The following is a 15141-nucleotide window of genomic DNA, read 5'->3' as shown; positions in this document are numbered from 1 at the left end:
GAGAAAAAGGCGAGGGCGGGGAGAGAGGGAAAGAGAGATAAGGGGAGGGAAAGAGGCAGAGAAAAAGAGAGAGAGAGAGAGAGAGGGGGGAGAGAAAGAATGAGGGAGAGAGGAAGGGCGAGAGAAAGAGAGGGAGGATGAGAGAGAGGGACTAGCCTATACAATCTGCATCTTTGATGAAAAAAAATTACTCGAATCACGAGTGAAAACACTACATAATTCAAGGCGACGTCGATCGCGAAAATTTTGTTCTGGTGCGATTTTAATGTTTATCGTCACCGCAACCCGCCGCCGCGCATTAACGCCATCCTCGTTTTCCCATATTTTCATCGTTGCATATGTGCATATTACCGATATAAAATAGAATCTACGACACTTCCCTAAATCTCTATATATCCCGGGCGAATCATTGACGTAGATACTTAACTATCTAATCCTCGACCCCTGGGACTCGCTTCATGTATATATATATACACGCCGCGCAGGTATAAAGACTTACTAACAACCGTACTTCGGTTTCCACATATAATCCCAGATCGCGTATTAATATTTCATAGATTTAGGACCGACGGTAGAAAAATTGATTTATCACCGTGGAGGATTTTCGGTGTAATGTTCATATATAATTCGATTCCCGACCGGTTCGGAATAGATTTATTATTTTTACAATGCGGTGTGGACGATATTAACGACAAACACGCCGCATCGCCGTCTGCTGATAAATCCTAGACAATCGTTCTGTTATCATCGCGACAGGGATTTAGAAATTTCACATTCGTTAATCCCGCTTTGAACCTCTTGAAATATTAGAAAAAAGGAATCCATACGTTTCGTGTAAAACTGTTTTCATCATACGGTAGTATTGATAGACCCTGCTATACGGAGTCGATTGCCTGGGACAATGGCGTCACCTCGGATAAACTACACGTCACCCGGTTCCTTAGTCGTGAGTTAACTCTGTGAGTTAAAATTAGTTAACTTTTAATGAGTTATTTTCGAGTCAAATCCTATAAATCAAATAAATGAATTCATTCAATGTTTTTATGTCAAGGATAATCATCATCCCCCAGACTTAGAGGTTCTGCAGGTCCTATACAGGTCCTACAGTCCAACAGTTCACTGTTATCTTACTTTGACTCTAAATAAATTCATTCAATGTGTTTATGTCTAGGATAATCATCATCTCCCAGTACGTGGTGAGACCTACAGGTTCTGCAGGTCCTACAGGTCCTACAGTCCAACAGTCCAACAGTTCACTGTTATCTTACTTTGACTCTAATTGGATTTAGTTTATTTCCATTCTTAACTCTGATCTCTATCGAGGGAAATGTGGTGACCTAGACCGAGTTTTGCAGTTGTGAGTTAACTCAATCTAACTCAACATACGACTCACGAAAATGAACTAATATCAACTCAGAGTCACTCTTAGTCACAAATTCGGAACAACCTTATAACTCATGCAGTTGTTAACTTTCTAATAAATCTAATTCAAGAAGCTGATTAAGTTCAGTAACTGACAACTGTGGAACTGGCTCCTGAGTTCAGAGTTAAACCAAACTCACAACTGAGGAACTTTATCCTGAGTTCAGACTTAACCCGAATTCACAATTGTGCAACTTGGTCAAAAATCATGAAAATGATTAATGGATATTTTGTTTCATATCACAATATCGAAAAAAGGATTTACCATGAGAAACAGATAGTGTTAAAATTTCTTTTATTCAAATGACAATGAAATTCTTACCGGTTCTTAACTTATAAATAGAATTCAACAATGTTACAAAATAATGATTATTATTATCATTACAAATATTATTATCATTACAAATATTATTATCATAAATACTATTATTATTATGATTATTATTGATATTCAATTATATGTGTGTATATGTATATGTATATATGATTCATGTATTGTCTGTATCTAAACGAGGCTTTGAATTATATGACGTCATCATTAACATATATTGTTATATTATACATAAAATCGAATACCGATAGTGGACATATTATTTTCCTTACAAAATACACGATATATGAAGAAATGAAAATGATTTTTTTAGTTTTCGTTGATTTTTTGTTTTAAAAATTCTGATTGGAATTCGTTCCAATGGATTCAGTCGTATGCGACCTTCTGGCAGTCGGCGATCATGCTTTTCTTTCTAAGTTTGAGAAGTTACCAGTCCTTAAATACGGCGACAACAACAACAACAGCAGCAGCAGCAGCAGCTACTTATGCTTCAGAACGATCTTCACCTGTCAAGGGATTCGAACCCACTACGCTAAAGCTGTTCGCCGAACCCCTTCTTGACCTCACGAGTCGTTGGAGTCGTTACTAGCCGACCAGAATCCGGTCGTACCAATCACAGCGCTTGTAACAAACGACTTTAGGCTTCTATCGGTTTTCCCGTTAAATTGACCAATCAGCGAACGTTTTACTGAACCAGGAAGTATTTCGCAAATCGATATATGACGTCATGCGCAACAGCGCCAGTAATGAAATCACGCTTCGTGAGGCCAGGGGGCTGGTGGAAGCGAGTTCGGGAGTGATACCGGACCCCTGGCAAGCGAGGATGCTTCAGAACCGGATCCAGTTAGAACCCTCGGTTTCGAACTGGTGGCAAATGGCTGGCGTTCAACGACCCTTATGAATAAACCCAACTCCATTGAAATGTTGATAAAACGTTTTGAAAAATGTTTTTTAAAACAAAGATGAATGTTTTTTTCAATATCGGATAGAACCGGTTCGGGTCGCTGTAGTGCGGTATTGAACGAATGGTGGATGTACATGATTTGTATCTCAGGCACGCATACCGATATAGATTGCGAGTTAAGTGCGCACTTAACCGGCGGGGACGCGGTAAATGGTAAAAATGTCAACATAAAACAGCAAAAATATCAATTTCACGTCGATCTTTGTATCGTAAAAATATCATGTTCATCAGTTTTGTCGATACGACGGAATGCGCGCATCACCAGTCCATACTATATACAGTTCACATCTCGGTTCATCCTATAACAAAACGCCCAATTTTTTCTTTAATAGGTGTTTTCATTTTTTTCACTGTCAATTTGTGTTCTGTAGATAATGCACGCACTTTTTATCGTAAAGCGTTAAACAGTTAATGAATAAAATATAAATCGAATAACGTTTATTTTCGGCAGAATATGACTGTATGATAGTGCATTGTCGCTTAAATGAAGAAATCCCACACTTCGAATTTGAAATTATATGATCAAATTTATTATTACGTATCATTCCACCTGATGATGACTGTTAGTCAACAGCCGAAACGTTGTGGTTTCGTAATAGTAAATTTGATCATATAATTTCAAATTCGAAGTGTGGGATTTCTTCATTTATCTACAGTTTACACGGATTATAGTGTTTATTCGACAACTAGCATTGTCGCTTGTTTCGAATATGCCATTTTTTATGAACAAGCTGATAATCTTCTGATCCTGAAAACTTCAAAAAATCGTAAATCGAAATTTGTTAGAACTACGAACTTTCGAACGAGATGGACAATTTGGAAGACGATATCAATGTGAATAACCTAACCAGCGCGTAATTGTTGCAGTATGGAGGTAATTATCAGCTGAGTTCATGATTCCATCTTAATCAAATCCAGAGATATGAACGAAACTAAAATATCAAACGTGGAAAAATAGGGACAAACAATTCGACAATGTAGACCGAGTGGGTACCCCAAAACATGGCGCCTGAGATCTGTACCCCAGGGTCCAGTTCCACAGTTGTAAGTTAAGATTTCAACTCAGTGTTAACTCTAACTCACAACTGTGGAACTGGATCCAGAACTGTAAACCAGACCCAAATTTAGGATTATAAAGGAGTATAAACATTGATACCCGGTCTATAGAACTACAGGCCCTGATTTGAATGCATTCTGTATTTGGGTAACAGATAGAATATGATTATAGAAAAAGATTATTTACAAACGTTTTATCTACGTTTCAAATCGGGGAATTTGATTAAAAGATTCAGCGTCCACGACGTCTGGTACACTGTGTGGATTATGATGTATCATCACTTTCAATAGAAAAAAACCTGTTCAAATATTATACAACAAGACTTGTTTGTGAACGCAAATCAAACGGACGCGTTTCTTCGCACGGAAATTGTCTAAGGCGACCGGGATCTTTTCTGTACACTACACACGCAGTATTCTAGTTTATTAGATCAAAAATATGAAATATTAGCCGCCCGTGTCGATATCTGGTAAAAGCATTTTGCGGAAATTCTCTTCATCTTTTCGCTGGGCAATAAATAAAATCTATATGTACATCTGAAATTGAAAAAACGACCGCAGCTTGTGGAGTGCGGTGTCAATCGTAAATATCGTATACATAAATCCACGCGCGTAAGAGCACCAAGTCATTCTTAGTTCTCTTGCGCCTCTCTTTCTAAGTTAGTCGATCGGGTTATTGGATGTTATTGGATCGCCGTACATCAAATTGGCGACGATGCCCCTGGCCGTATAATATCGTGCTTCTTAACCGTCTATTACGACATATGTCGCGCGTAAATGGCATATTTTACGCCTTGCTAACGTCAGATAAACGAGCCGTAAATCTTGGTTGTATCGTTTACCATTGAACCCGCCAGCGGCACTTTACTTATACATTTACTCATTGTGGTCGAAAACGACGATCCGCTTCGCGTGACTCCCTCTCCTTCACGCCCTCTCCCTCACCCTCTCCCACTCCCTCTCCCTGACTCCCTCTCCCTCTACCTCATCCTCACCCTCTTTCTCTACCTCTCCCACTCCCTCTCCCTCTACCTCTACCTCTACCTCACCCTCACCCTCTTTCTCCCTCTCCCTCTCCCTAACTCCCTCTCCCTCACCCTCTCCATGACCCTGACTCCCTCTCCCCGACCCTCTCCCTGACTCCCTCTCATTCTTCCTGACTCCCTCACCCTCTCCCTGACTACCACTCCCTCTCCCTGACTCCCTCTCCCTCTCCCTCTACCTCACCCTCACCCTCTTTCTCTCTCTCCCTCTCCCTGACTCCCTCACCCTCTCCCTCTCCATGACCCTGACTCCTTCTTCCCGACCCTCTCCATGACTCCCTCTCATTCTCCCTGGCTCCCTCACCCTCTCCCTGACTACCACTCCCTCTCCATGACTGTCTCTCCCTCTCCCTGATTCCCTCCCTGCTCGCTGACTCTCTCCCCCTCTCTCTCTCTCCCAGAGACATCCCCTTTCATATTTTGACACAGACATCCATCCCCGAGACGTTTTCGATTTCAAAGACACATTTCACATCGCTGCAATCAGTTCATTGTTTTTCGATGACCGAAGTTTCAATCGGAGTTTTCAATCATTACCATAAATTGATATTCTACGAACGTCAAAAGTGAATGTGTATTAAGTCAAACTATATGTTTTAAACATGTATCGAAACAGCCCGTCTGATACCCGTCTGATACCCAGATAATGCACGCCGAATTTCTATCGAGTATGCGCAGACCGATTTGTTTAACGTACATCAAAGCGTTTGACGGTATCGCAGATAAGACGCTAGGGGTTTGTGATCGTCTTAGGCATGACGCGTCTGGACGACTTGATGTGTTATATACACGGTTCGAAAACAGGAAACATTTCAAAGTGAAGACGTTTATCAAAGATGAAATTAAGCTCTATTTTCTTTTCGTCGCCTTACTGAAGATGAAGCACAAAAAGAAAGATATATTTACAAAAACACCGCAGCTTCAGCATCGTAACTGCAATAGACCTTCAAATACAGCGTTAGGCTAAACAAAAATGATAACTTGTTTCTCCGCAGCGGCCGGGTCATTTTTGTAAAATATGATAAAATTTATAAACAGTTCATTTCTATAGCGGCCGGGTCTGTTATGGTAAAATTGATCACGATTTTTAAAAAAAGTAATGTATAGGGTAGATAGGCGGCCGGCTGGGTCAACATTTAAGCTCAGCAGAGCGGAGAAACAAGGTATCAATTTTGTTTAGCCTTATAACTGAAGAGAAGTTGAAGGTTGGGCAACTAGAAAATCAATTTCATTTTCATTTTCATTTATTCTGACAAACTTAAGATTATTTGTGATACAAAAACAACAGGGGCCGGTTGCATAGTCATGGCTTAGACTTAAGACCAGTCTAAGACCAAATTAGTTCTATAGCCAATCTAACAACTTTTAGACCAGTCTAAAGATTTAAGACCATTTTTGGACTTAAGTCACGACTATGCAACTGGCCCCTGGTTATAAGGTTATAACATAAGTTTGTCTGGGGACACTTGGAATTTCGGATAGATATGATGTTCAGAGGTGATCAAATTGATTTTTAACATTAACTACAAAACGCACGACGGAGATCACCTTGGATACAACCATTTCCAGGCCTGAGTGAAGTTGTGGCATGCAAGCATCCGCCAGGTGTCGCTAATGGCCGGACATTTAGACGACGACGCCTGAATTTCTTCTCAGATTCAATTAAAATTGATCAATAACTTCTTAAATTCTACAAAAAGGTCGAGCTAGTAATGCATGCTAAAGATCAATCTGCGTTCCTCGGTCATGCGCGCCATCTGGTGGGATAGCTGGTGACCGTCGGGCTCCACGCCTTATCAAACGCTCGCCTGAAGAATTGTCAGAAGTCCATAACCACGTTCCATATGTAAACCAACTTCCGCCTTTGAGAATGGAATTCCACGAATTCATCGAACGCGCAGTGCGACTGTGAAATTTATTCAGTATGATCGCGATTAAAACAAAGAAATGAATTTCATAAATCCATTATTTCAAACAACCCAGCAATCTTTCTATCTCTCTCTTTCTAATCGCTCCTCCGAGACAGACGAAAAACGTGTGAATCTACAATTCATTCCGTCAATTCACCGGATCCGACAAGTCTGATTTCTAGTTAAAATACGATTCATTTTCGCTGCATCGCCGCGCGCTTACCAGCATCTCATTTGCATAAATATGTCGCACTAGTTCCGGCGTGTTTTTATTTTTATACCCATGAGCGCTCAGTACTGACTGACTGACTGGATGGCTGATGTTAAAAATCAAACACCATAAAGTTCTTGGCGAAACTCGCAATCCGACGGGAGGAAAAATGTTCACAAATTAATTTCAAGTTCATATGAGAGAACTTCAATTCGTTCTTATTTGCCTTAAGCTTAATTCGGCATGCGAGACGCCACCGCCGAGTGTGTTTGAATGATAATTTGCTTTTTTCAATTATCGCCTCCCAACTCTCGCCGGCGCGACGACAGATTTAAATTTGTCTTCGTATTTAAATGAAAAGACAACAGACAACACCGTTCGTTGTTGCTTAGATATATATCTGTTTTTATTCTGTAGCGGAGAGGAGAATCAATGTACACGTCGTTGAACTCAAGCTTTATTATATCAGCGCCACAGGACTCAGAGCCGAGGATTGAAGATTAATCCGATTTACTTCCAATATAGTTGCATATTCGTGTTCTTAAATTATAGGATAAGAACTACGAACTGAATGAGTGAAAGATTCGGATTTTGCATTTTCAATAATATTATTACAAGAAGTCGACCGTGATTGAACACACGTATTGTATACGTCATATGAACGTGAGTGCGACGGTTAGTTTGAATTCAAATGTTAAAAGGCGACGGCTTTCTAATAGACATAACCTTCTAAGACTAATGTCTATTTATTAATGGATGAGACCTGTTTTTCTGGGATATTTTGCTTACTTTTTGGGAAAAATACCTCATTTATGTCTTAACAGAATGCCAAAAGTCGCGGACAACAACTGAATATCCGATATTATTCCAGTTCTGTACCAATTAGATGGATTGGCAAAAAGACTCCTTAAGTCCAGTTGAATGAGAGAGAAAATCCTCCATTTTGTGAAATTTCTTGAATTTTTACATTGTCACCATGCCTACAAAATGAAGTTATTTTTCTTGTGGGGTCTCAACAACTAAATCAGGGTGGCGTAGGCATGGTAACAATGTTCAAATCCAAGAAATTTCACAAAATGGAGGATTTTCTCTCTCATTCAACTGGACTTAAGGAGTCTTTTTGCCAATCCATCTAATTGGTACAGAACTGGAATAATATTGGATATTCAGTTGTTGTCCGCGATTTTTGGCATTCTGTTAAGACATAAATGAGGTATGTATCCCAAAAAGTAAGCAAAATATCCCAGAAAAACAGGTCTCATCCATTAATAAATAGACATTAGTAAGATCTTGTTACAATAGGATCGTTTAGAGAGCGACGGAGATCTCTGTGGAAAAACCGCTGACTACTAGCAGATGGACCTGGGGCCATTATTTAATTGTCACTATGTCAACTATCCACTGGATAACTCTTACCAGATTTGGAGCAATTAGCCCCTGATTACTTCCGACACCAGCGCCCCCTAGTCGCCATTAATAATGGGAAGATCGTGGAACAACAAGGTCCTATGGACGACGTCTAAACGTGGCAAACACCACAGCGAACTGAGCGTAGTGAATATTATCTCGCATTATTCGGTTAGATGTATGTATATAAAATGTGTCTACAGTTTGCGTGTTGGCGTCTGATTGCCCCGTGAGAGTTTTTACAAGCAAGTCATTAGGATTCTATTTTCCTCTCTTTGTTAAGGTCGCATCCACACCAAACGTCATTAGCTTATGCGCATTCTTCAAAAAGGTCAAACGACTTCGGTAAAACTATAAATTAGGGGGGGTAGAGTAAGAGCACTCGAAGGTATTAAGTAATGTATTTTGTCAGTGCTTCAATGGTTCATTTTTACCTGGAACTGGGCAAAAACATATAACTGAGGTCTTTTTTGTTTAGTTATGGTTCGCTTAAAAGCCAACGTGAATGCCGCAAAGGAAAAACGTTTTTCCCTTGTGCAAAATTTGTTCTGCGGACATCGGCCGGACGCCGCCAGTCTGTCAAATCTTAACCGTCAAGTGCTTCCCCTTTGAATTACGTAGGCGGTAAATTTATGAACTAATATGAATACACATCATTCCTACTGTGACGTGCGAGTGATATTAGTTCGCGGATTCGCCGTCAGGCAGCACTTGACGGTTAAGAACTGTATCGTTTTAGGCGACGAACTAAATTTCATTTTTGACTGTAAATTACTTACCGTATTCCGTGAAAGCAACCTAAATTCAAATACCTTTCGGAATCTTGATGTTTTAAAGAATCCAACCTTTAAACTGGCCAAATTTAACAAATTAGGTCTAGATGTATATAGATCCCTCCGGTAGTGTGTAAATAGTATGTTGTAAATAACGTGTGTTATGTTTCAAAGTGCTTTAATCTAGTGTTTTTGTAAATAATTGTAAATACTGTTTTCTCCTCCATATACCATAGGAATGGTTGGAGTGTAATAAATATGCGTATTCGTATTCGTATTCATATTCGTATTCGGGTAGATTGCGAGATTATTGATTTAATGCTTTCAACAAAAAAATCTCTCAAAGCGCATTAGAAAACTTCTACTAAGTTCAAGAGACATTTCTTTGTGGTTTCGATGAAAAGTCAACAACATTTGTGCAGAAGTATAAACGCTTTACAATTGATATGAAGTTTCGCCATGACATAAAAGTATAACGTCTTTCTTAAATGAAGATAATTATTGATATGAAAAGTTTCATGATTTTTCGCTTGGAATTATTGTCACCGGACGGACCTGCTGCAGACGCTTTATGTTTACCGTACACATTTGCAGCGCCACGGATAAAGTCGTCAATGCTAATATCAGAGGGATGTTTAAATATTGTATGATCGTCACATGTCAATGATAATAAAACGACAATAATTATTTGGCACGATGCGTTACTCTTTTTATTTTCTGACGCACGTTCTGAGGCTACGCCGTTTGATCATACATACATGTACGTCCAATAAAAAATATTTACTCAGTCCGCGCCGACTCGTCGAGAGAGTGTTAGGTCTGTTTGACTTGCAAAACGCGCCGATAATGAACAATGTCAGATCGCAAACACGAAACGACGAATAGAAATTATGCCGTTTCGGAATTTACGATCGTTTCACGCATTAGTTTTACAGTTATAAATTTTGATCGATCATGTCCTGACCTCACTCTCTCACTCTTACTCAGCCTGTTGTCGATTATTTGCACGTATCGAGTCACGTGACCGAGTGTAAAATTGGATACGATGAATCAGCGACCGGAAACACCCGCGCCGCCATTTTTGATGAAAAACGTGATCGTTTGAGTTCAACGATAATTTCCGATTATTTCCTCAATTTGCCGAATGGGTCCACGATTCACCTCCTCAAATTATTGGTTTTCAGATAATATATATTTAAATGTGTCTTTTCTAATAAATAAATGTAGTGGGTTGATGGAATATTCTGTTGAAAGTTGTAAAGAAAAAGACAAACAATATTTAGAAAGTCACGCACGCAGTTTAAGCAGCGAGAGGTCCTTAAATTTCCGAACCTTTTTCAAGACAACAAATTTCCTCAATCTTACTCATCTTTGATGCGTCAAAAATACTATTCTAATTTTGACAAAATGTCCATGCCATAGTGTTGTGAGTTTTGACTCATCACAGTTACTCATTGATTTGTATAAACTTCTTCTTTTCACAGATGAGAATATTCGTAGAGTAGCCGTGTTAACCTGGTAAAACCTGTCAATAAGTAACGAGACGAGTAGTTCTATATAGGTAAACTATTTATTTGACGCACGAGCTTTCGCTTCTAATGTATAGAAGCTTCATCGGGTGAATGAGCGAGGGATTCATTGACCTGAATTCTCTCATTCACCTGAATTCTCTCATTCACCCGATGAAGCTTCTATACATTAGAAGCGAAAGCTCGTGCGTCAAATAAATAGTTAACCTAAACAGTACTACTCGTCTCGTTACTTATTTTCACAGTAAGCTTTGACTTACGGATCTACGTAGTACAACAGTGAGTAGGACTGAATTGAAACTGTCCTTTATAACGGCACCGTAAGTTGGGACCAAGGGAAAATGGAGCGTTATTACGAATTTGGCGTTATGTTATTGAATTTGAGTTACGCAGATTGAGCAAATTAGTTCTCCGAAAAATGTGGGGAAATTTGAGGACCTCGCGGCTTGTCGTTTAAACTGACTAACAGTCATGTCCTTATTTCGAAAATTAATGTGTCCTTGCGGGTTGGTAGTAAGGAAGGAACTCATAAATGCGCGATGACCCGGCGCTCCTCTGTTTTTGAGTTGTAACTCTGACCCCATCCTCCCCCGGCAGGGATTCGAACCTTATGGCATCGAGATTGCCACGGCACGAAACCCTGCCAAAATCGACCGTGTGCGCAGATACATGCGCAGTTCAGATGATGTGATTTTTAGCCAATCAGAAATCCCGTTTTATTTTAGCCCGGGTTTTCCCATTTATAGTTCTTCCTTGAAATATGCCTCAACGATTATACAACAATCTGATTGGTGCCGCCAGTTTTCGTTCGGAAAGCTGCGCATGTACCTGCGCACCCGGTCTACTGATGCAGGGGTTCGTGCCGTGGCTGAGTGTAGCGATGCCATCAGGTTCGAGTCCCTGCAGAGGGAGGATGCTTTGACCCGCGTGTTGGGATCACTCGCGGTTCTGATCAGTGTTGTAAATTCAGCGCGAGATTGTGGCGTTAAATGCTGAAGTTCACGGCGAACAACAGGACAAATACGAGCGCCGTATTTATATCGTTAATCTTCACTGATTACCGATAATTATCTGCAAACGACTCAGTTTCCGTAATACACATCCATCGATCATCACAATCTCAACTAACCACTGGTATGTGTGCGTATAATTGAGCAGTCAGTTCTCAGCGCGACCTCGCGAGCAGCAGCAGCAGTAGCAGCAGCAGCAGCAGCTACAGCAGCAGCAGCTACAGCAGCAGCAGCAGCAGCAGCAGCAGCAGCAGCAGCAGCAGCAGCAGCAACAGCAGCAGCAGCAGCTACAGCAGCAGCAGCTACAGCAGCAGCAGCAGCAGCTACAGCAGCAGCAGCAGCAGCAGCAGCAGCAGCTACAGCAGCAGCAGCTACAGCAGCAGCAGCTTCAGCAGCAGCAGCAGCAGCAGCAGCAATCTCTTATCGATGAATCTCGACACACCGCCACATTTTTCAGGCTACCTTTGATAACTAAACTTAGAAAAAAGAATAAATAACTAGACCTATTAAATAGACTTAAATAACCAGAAATAGACAAATAACTAGAAGATAAATAAAGGATGTACTGGGGGTGTCCCGGGTTTGAACCGTGTAAATACTGAATAATGTTCTAACCCATCATATATTTTAACCGTCAAGTGCTGCCCCTATACATATCGTTGACGGTGAATATATGAACTAACTCATTACTCGCGCGCCGCAGTAGGAAAATTGAACTATCAGTTAGTTCACAAATGTACCGCTTATGATACACATAGGGGCAGCACCCAACAGTAAAATACCGTGTAAATAGTATGTTGTAAATAACGTCTGTTATGTTTCAAAGTGCTTTTATCTACTGTTTTTTTGTAAATAATTGTAAATACTGTTTTCTCCTCCACGGGAATGGTTGGAGTGTAATAAATATTCGTATTCGTATTCTAAACCGACTGTACGTACTGAGAGCCATCACAGGGTTCAGTACTCACTCACACTACCGATCACAACTTGGGGCTGCTCTTATTGACGTTTCAAATTATACCCTCTGAAATTACATTTTCGTGTGTGTAAGTTTGTCTCGTATGTGATTTCGTATGTGTTCAGTTAAAATCAATTTTCAGAATGCATCTGAAAGAGTTTGTCAAACGGATTAAGTTAAACAGATAACTGAGGTAAACTGAGGACACATCACTGTGAATAATGATTGAATTTGCGTGCATTCGAACCAGATGGAATTTTTTGTGGCGTTGATCAGGTTCGAATCCCATCCGATAATGATTTTCTAAACTTGGCGGTAATATAGGTACTTTTCATTGGTCAGGATTGAAAGTTTAGTGTTAGAATTGAGATTTAGTGATCCCTCCCTTCCCGTATTGTCAAGTTAATTGTGACATAAACTGAATTGTAAGTGACTTAAGGCTGGGGTGATATTGAGGTTTAATGCCTTCCCCTCCTTTCCCTTCTTGAATTGACAATTAAATTTTGACATAAACTGAATTGTTAGTGACTTGATTATATTACTCCACTTAAGGAGTGATAAAATTGTCGGCGTCTAAACTCTGATGATGAGGTTAACCAGTTTCTAAGTCTGTGAGCCGACAGTGTAAAAAACAGTTAGAATTCAAATTGCTTTAAGCATCTTCAGAAAGATGGTCGATCATCGTAAACACTGGTGAAAACAAGTGACATCTCAATTTACACGTGCCGTCCCAATTTACACTTGAAATCCCAATTTGCACTTGATGTCTCACTTTGCACTTGACGTCCCACTTTGCACTTGACGTCTCACTCTGCACTTGACGTCCCACTATGCACTTGACGTCTCACTTTGCACTTGCACCGACGCATCAATTGCACTAAACAGCACTGGCACACCCGCGGGTCCATGCGCATGGTTAGCAAATCGATCAGCATGCAGCATGCCATCTTTGTGTGTGGAAAGAATTTACAAACAGCTGTGAGTTTAAAATTAAGGAACGTTAAGGAATGTATTATTTGTATCATTCCTTGTACTATCTCGAATAACGATTATGTAAAGATAAACATAATATCAATTTTATGATGGTAAAAATATCAAAATGTCAAATAATTAGATATCAATTTGTAAAACGAGAGGAAAGAGAAAGATGAAAGTACCAGAAAGAGAAGTGTTGGATTGGTGTCTGTTGTCAGCAGAAATCTGCAGTACTTGAGGAATCTCCACTCCCCAAACAGAGAGTTCAAGATGATACTGAAAGTTCCTGAGGTTCTTTTCACTAAGTAAAGACTATAAATCAGGTATAGTATAAATTGCTATAAATTTCTTTGTAGATAAGAATGTTCTCAACTAGGACGGTAAGTTAGTATTACGAGTATTTCATATTTCCCTGTTGTAGCGTGTATTGATTTGGTCTTCAAGTACAAAATACCAAACGATTGACAGGAAACATCCAGGATTTTTCCAGTTGTCGTTGAGAAATGTTTAAGGTGTCACGATCGAGTCTGAATTGACTATGAATCAGGTAAAATTGTAATTGATATGAACTTCTTTGCAGGAACAGTTGAAAAGAAGATGGTTATGTTTATTTTATGTACTTTTGTTGTAGCCAGTGGACTGTTGTCGTAAGAGATGCTCAAAATCAGAGGAAAGGAAACATCAGAGTTCAGGAAGTGTTGAGCAAATTCCTCAAGGTCCGAGTCATGAATCTGAATTGACTATAAAGCAGGTATAATTGAAATTTATTTTTAAGAAGAGTCTCAAAAATGATATCATAATTCATATTTTGTGTTTTGTCATTGTAGTATTGAGCTTGTGGTTGGCCGTAGAATATCAGACGACCGGAAAAGATCAGATCAGAGATGCCGACAAATTTCTCCGTCAATTCGGGACTTCTTTCAGTGTTTGTACCCAGAAATCGAAGTACTCTGGGGAATCTCCACATCAAACAGAAAGTTCAAGAAGATACGAAAAGTAACTGAAGTTCTGAGCAATTTCTCTTCTATGTCATGTGTCTAGATTGACTATGAATCAGGTAAAATTGAACTTGAATTTCTTTGCAGGAACAGTCGACTCAATGAAACTGGTTACTTTTATGTATTTTTGTTGTAGCTAGTGGACTGTTGTTGTAAGAGATGCTCAAAACCAGAGGAAAGGAAAACATCAGAGTTTAGGAAGAAATGAGCAAATTCCTCAAGGTCCGAGTCACGAATCTGACTATAAATCAGGTAAAATTGAAATTAGATGAATTTTTGTTTTTATGAAGAGTCTTATGAAAGAAAATCACAGTTTATTTAGTACATTGTTGTTGTAGTTAGTATTGAGTTATTCGTCACACAATACCAGATATCAAAATGGAAACGATACCGATGATGAGGATTAATTTCCTCATGAAAAACCTAAGAGTCATGTGTCTGAATCTACTAAAAAGCAGGTTGGTTGAAATTTACTTTGAAGAAGTCTCAAAAATGATATCATTATTCATAGTGTTGAACTGGGTCCATAACCGCAATGATTTGATTGTAAATTG

The sequence above is a fragment of the Tubulanus polymorphus genome, chromosome 6 (assembly GCF_964204645.1).
Source record: "Tubulanus polymorphus chromosome 6, tnTubPoly1.2, whole genome shotgun sequence".
Lineage (NCBI taxonomy): Eukaryota > Metazoa > Nemertea > Palaeonemertea > Tubulaniformes > Tubulanidae > Tubulanus > Tubulanus polymorphus.
This window is presented reverse-complemented; position numbering follows the sequence as displayed.